Below are 6,289 nucleotides of genomic sequence, written 5' to 3' on the forward strand. Positions count from 1 at the left end.
TACAAACCTTCCAAAATATAGTTTTTAGTTAAGATTTAATCATTAAAGAAGCATAAATTAAAACACAAACCTGAATTATATAATCTTGTTACAGAAATAAAACCAAACATACCGACGGAACAATAAATGGGAACGAGCTTAGCTTACCTACTAAAAAAAAAATAAAGATACTCAATTTGTTTACAGAACAAGGCCCAATTATGTTACTTTCAAGAAGTAGGCTGAAATTGATTTACAAAGGCAAAGTTTTAAGGAATGGTCAAATGTATGTTAGGCAAATAGAAACAGTAAGAAAGTAGGGGTAGCAGTTATATTATCAGACCAAGTATTATTTAAGCCTACAAGTGTTAACAATGAAAAGGAACATTTTTAAATGGTTAAATCCCATTGGAAAAAGAAGATGTTGATAAACCACAATAATTAAGGTAGAGAAGAAACTTCTCTAAAAGACCTTAGAAGCAATGACATCATGGGACAAATGAGCACCCCAATCTTCTTGATGTTGGTTTTTAAAGCCGTCCTCAAATAAAATAACCAAGGCTCCTTAAATAAATGGTTGATTGCATGGCAAGGAGAGAGCAAGATGAGTTTGGAACATCTTAGGGTATAAAAAAGAAAGTAGGAGGTGCTCAGTCTGTAAAGGAGGCATTTCAATCAGACAAAACATTATTTTGGTTAGATACATAGTTGGTACCTACTGTTAAACTTCATTCTTCTTGTTGCATTATTTCCACTGTATGAATATATCAAAATGTTTGTATGCATTGCGTTGTTGATGGGCACTTGGCAGTTTCCAGTCCAGATCTATTTAGGACTATGTTGCTATGATTATTTTTGTACATGTCTGTTAATCAGCACGTGTACATGTCTATTTTGGGTATATGTTTAGGAGGAGGACTGCTAGGTTACAGGGAATGATTCTGTTCAGCTTTGATAGATACCACCAAACAATTTTCTAAAACAGTCATCCCAGTTTACTTTCCCATCAGCAGTGTGTGAGTTCTACTTGCTCCATATTTTCTACAAATTCTGTCATCTTCTTCCTTTCTATGTTGGTCATTCTGACTTTTTTAAAAGTCAGTAAAGAGAGACAGATTATCTTAAAGAAGTGATAGTCAAATGACAGGAGACCTCATAGCAGTTACTCTGGAAGTCAGAAGGTAGTAGAAAATACATCGTGAAACAACCCTCCCAGATTCTGTCCTTGACTTTCTGTAGCCTATCAGTAGCTCAACAACCTGAGTCATTTTATCAGAACATCAAGTCAGATCCTGTAACTCCTTGTCTCAAAATTATCCATTGGTTTTGCCTCTCATTTTAAGTGAATAGCCCAAATTCTTTTTAATTTTTTTTCAGTTTATTTATTTTTGAGACAGAGAGAGACAGAGCATGAATGGGGGAGGGGCAGAGAGAGAGGGAGACACAGAATCGGAAGCAGGCTCCTGGCTCTGAGCCATCAGCCCAGAGCCCGACACGGGCTCAAACTCAAGGACCACAAGATCGTGACCTAAGATGAAGTCGGATGCTTAACCGACTGAGCCACCCAGGCGCCCTCAAATTCTTTTTTAAAAAAAAAGTTTATTATGGGGCACCTGGGTGGCTCAGTCGGTTGAGTGGCCGACTTCAGCTCAGGTCATGATCTCGCAGTACATGAGTTCGATCCCTGCGTCGGGCTCTGTGCTGACAGCTCAGAGCCTGGAGCCTGTTCCGGATTCTGTGTCTCCCTCTCTCTGACCCTCCCCCGTTCATGCTCTGTCTCTCTCTGTCTCAAAAATAAATAAACGTTAAAATTTTTTTTTAAAAAGTTTATTTTGACAGACAGAAAGTGCAAGTGGGGTAGGAGCAGAGAGAGAGAGAGAGAGAGAGAGAGGGAGAGAGAGAGAATCCCAAACAGGCTTCACACTGTCAGCACGGAGCCCAATGTGGGGCTCAATCCCACCAACCATGAGATCATGACCTGAGCTGAAATCAAGAGTCAGACGTTCAACTTACTGAGCCACCCAGGCATCCCAAAGCCCAAATTCTTCATGGAGTGTAGTAAGACCTTCGTGAATTGATCCCCTCTTATGCTTTGTTCTACTTGCTTATTTGACCCTGACCACTTACTCTTAATCACACACCAAGCATATTCCCTCTCATGTACTTTGAATAGGCTGTTCCTTGGCCTGGAAAATTCTCCCCCCAAGATGTCTACATGGCTTCCTTGTCAAATATTTTCTCAAATTGCTTAAATAGCAACCTTCTTGTCATGCCCTAGCCTTTTTCATGCGTTATTCTAAATTATGCCCATCTCAAATATGTTTTTTTATCTTAAGCTCATGTGATACATGAATAATTTGTTAATTTTTAATCCACTATTGTGTAGCCACAGCTTAAAACAACTATCGCATAAGAAAATTTTGAAAAATTGTTTTTTCTCAGTGGGTTCGCCACCAGAACACAAGTGTGAAAATCACCACTAAACCTGAATCAAAATGGCAAAGGAAAAGACTCCTATCAACAGTATCATTATTGGGCATATAGGTCAGGCCAGTCTACCACTTCCAGTCATCTGATTTACAAACGTGGTGGACTGACAAAAGATCTACTGAAAAATTTGAGGAGGCTGCTGAGATGGGAAAGGGCTCCTTTAAGTATGCCTGGGTCTTGGCTAGACTGAAAGCTGACTGTGAATGTGGTATCATCGATACCTCCCTGTAGAAATTCGAGATCAGCAAGTATGATGTAACCATCACTGATGCCTCAGGACACACGGGCTTTATAACCCTGATTGTACTATCCTGACTATTGGTGCTGGTGCTGGAGAATTTGAAGCCGATCTCTCCAAGAATGGGCAGACCTATGATCATGCCCTTTTTGCTTAAATACTGTGAAACAATTGTTAACAAAATGAATTTCACCGAGACCCTCTAGAGCCACAAGATATAGGAGCAAATCTTTAAGGAAGTCTGCACCTACATTAAGAAAATTGGCTACAACCCCAACATAGTAGCATATTTGCCAATTTCTGGTTGGAATGGTAATAGTGTCCTAGAGCTAAGTGCTAACTAACATGCTCTGGTTCAAGGGATGGAAAGTCACCAGTAAAGATGGCAATGCCAGAGGAACCATGCTGCTTGAAGCTCTGGTTTGCATTTTCCCACCAACTTGTCCAACTGACAGGCCCTTGCATCTACTCCCCCAGGACGTCTACAGAGTTGGTTGGTATTGGTATTATCCCTGTGTGCCAGGTCGAGGCTGGTGTTCTTAAACCTGGCAAAAGTGGTCACCTTTGCTCCAGTCAATGTCACAACTCAAGTAAGTCTATTGAAATACACCATGAAGCTTTGAGTGAGGCTCTTGCTGGGGACGATGTGGCCTTCTGTGTCAGGAAAACGTGTCAAAGATGTTCATCGTGTCAGTGTGACTGGTGACAGCAAAAATGACCCACCAGTAGAAGCAGCTGGCTTCATGGCTTAGGGAATATCCTGACCCATCTAGGCCGGATCAGTGCTGGATACGCACCTGTGCTGACTTGTCACCCAGCTCACATCTCTTGGGAGTTTGCTGAGCTGAAGACGATTGATCACCATTCTAGAAGAAAAGCTGGAAGATGGCCCAAGTTCTTGCTATCTCGGGATGCTGCCATCGTTCATATGGTTCGTAGAAAGCCTATGTGTTTTGATTGCCTCTTTGACTATCCTTTTCTGGGCCACTGTGCTTGCTGTTCATCACATGAGATGGACAGTTGCTGTGGGTGTCATCAGAGCCGTGAACAACAAGTCCGCAGGGGCCGTCAAGGTCACCATATCTGCCCAGAAAGCTCAGAAGGCTAAATAAATATTATCTCCAATACCTGCCACCCGGTCTTAATCACTGGTGGATGAACAGAACTGTTAGTGTCAGTTGGCCATTTTAAATTTAAATAGAAGACTGGTTAATGATAACAATGTATTGTAAACCGTGAAAAGGAAAGGAGGTTTTGTGCACCATTCGTGCGCGCATGCGTGCGTGTGTGTGTGTGTGTGTGTGTGTGTGTGTGTGTGTGTGGCAGTTTTAAGTTACTAGTTTGTAGAATCTGTACTATTTGAAGGAAACAACTTGACCAAAAATCTGTTGTGGAATTTTGAGACCCATTAAAACAAAAGTTTAATGAGGGGGGGAAAAAAGAACAATGAATAACTTAACAGAAATTTATATTGAAAACACATTTTTAAGCTTATAGTTAGCTGTCTGAAGGAAATTGGTGTGATTTCCTCTATTTGCTTAAAATGTTTCTTTTCTTCTGGTTTTCAGAGGTTTAATTGTATGTGCCTGCTTGTACTTTTTCTTAGTATTTATACTACTATGCTTTCATACTCATTTTTGAAATTGTGGCTTGATAAGTGTCATAAATTTTGGAAAATTTTCTGCTTGTATTTTTTTTATTTAAAAAAAATTTTAACATTTATTTATTTTTGAGACAGAGAGAGACAGAGCATGAACGGGGAAGGGGCAGAGAGAGAGGGAGACACAGAATCCGAAACAGGCTCCAGGCTCTGAGCTGTCAGCACAGAGTCGGACGCGGGGCTCGAACTCACAGACCGTGAGATCATGACCTGAGCCGAAGTCGGCCGCTTAACCGACCGAGCCACCCAGGCGCCCCTCTGCTTGTATTTCTTAATACATCCACTCTTTCACCTTCTGCCTTCTGGAACTGCAGTTACACAATTTTCCATCTATCACATCCATGTGTTCCTTTCATACTTTTCTACAATTTCCATCTGTTTTCTTCATATTTATTTCTGGATATTTTCTCATTATTAGTCTTTGATGTCGCTAGCCCTCTCTTCCGTCTTATCTGCAACATCTGGTTGTGGTGCGCATGTTTTTAATGTCTAGAAATATTTGCCTTTAAAAAATGAGATGCCAGTTCCCTGGTGAAATTATCCATCTTTGTAAATCTATTTTATTAAAGTTATTAGTGTAAGTCCATTTTTGAAAACTCCAGTAGCTGGATTACTTGTAGATTTCTCACTTTATGTTCTTCCTGATTTTTGTCACTTGGTTTTCTTTCTTGTTGCTCAGGATAATGTTGACTGAATGCAGTACACATGAACAATAGCAAAGGCTCTAGATGACGTTTTGTTTCCCGACCACTACATTTAATTTTCTTCAGCTCAGGTTTGTCTTTCTGTCTGTTGCTCTGTTTTACCTTCTAGAATTTACCTCTTTCAGGAGCTCACGTAAAAGCCTGAATTTTAACAGTAGCCTCTCATTCTTGTCCGGCCGTGATACCTATTTCTGTCTTGCAGCACTAATTCTGGAAACTCTGATTAGTATTATAACCTCTTGGGTGTCAATTTTAACATTCTCAGCATCTCCTCCAGTGCATGTATTGTTGATTTCAAGATGAGATTATGTGAGGACTTTGGGGCTCATTTGATTTGATTTCCAAGATAGCGATACTTCTTAAATCCTCACTGTCTCTGTATTTCTCTGACAGATTTAAACACCTTAAAAAACCCAGTTTATTTGTTTTCATTTCTGCAAGAAGAGTTAGTCTAATACAAGCTATCATTCTAGCTAAATGTGGAAACTCTCTTTACAAATTGATTTGGGGTTAAATTTGTGACTATTTCAGTTGACGGCATGTTGTGCTGATTGAGGTCTCAGAAAAGAGAAAAAAGTGCTTTTATTTTTAGACCAATACATATTAAACTCAAATACCTTTCATTCTTTTGAGTCAGGCTTTTAATTTTAATAACAGAGAATGTATTGATGACTTCCAATTGTTATGGTGATTGTTTTCTTGTTGTACCATGCCGGTTTAAGGAAGCATCTATATCTGGAGAGAGATACATACATACATACATACATATGTACCTATGGAGAGAGAGAGAGAGAGAGAGAGAGAGTTGGGAGAGATCTTTTTTTGTGACAGCAATATAATCCTTCTAAGAACAACAACATATAATAATTGTCCGCATTAAGCAAAAGAGAAATAAGAAGCAAGACTGGCTACGTAATTTGTCATAATTTAACGGAATGCAAAATGAAGATGCGGGGCCCTTGTTTAAAAATGAAGAATTTCAAGAGGCCTAAAGCAAAGCTTTAAGTAGATTTCAGAATAACAACTACTCCTTTATTTCTAAATTTTATAAATAGGCTAGGGTTGAGGCAACTCTAAAACTTGCCCTCATTGTAATGTTCTAAGTAATTTCTGTAATGATGAGTTGTTGGGTGCCCAGTATGATATGTAGGCAGTAATACATAATCCACGAGGGAAAAAATCCATATAATAGGAATGTATACAAGAGGTATTTTTTAA

The 6,289-nt window shown here is 39.4% G+C and overlaps 1 pseudogene; it reads left to right on the forward strand.

Annotated features, from left to right (window-relative positions):
* The first annotated feature begins 3,351 nt into the window (after positions 1 to 3,351).
* Positions 3,352 to 4,305, forward strand: LOC123383975 (annotated as a pseudogene).
* Positions 4,306 to 6,289: the final 1,984 nt, after the last annotated feature.

This window comes from Felis catus, chromosome A2, assembly GCF_018350175.1.
Source record: "Felis catus isolate Fca126 chromosome A2, F.catus_Fca126_mat1.0, whole genome shotgun sequence".
NCBI lineage: Eukaryota > Metazoa > Chordata > Mammalia > Carnivora > Felidae > Felis > Felis catus.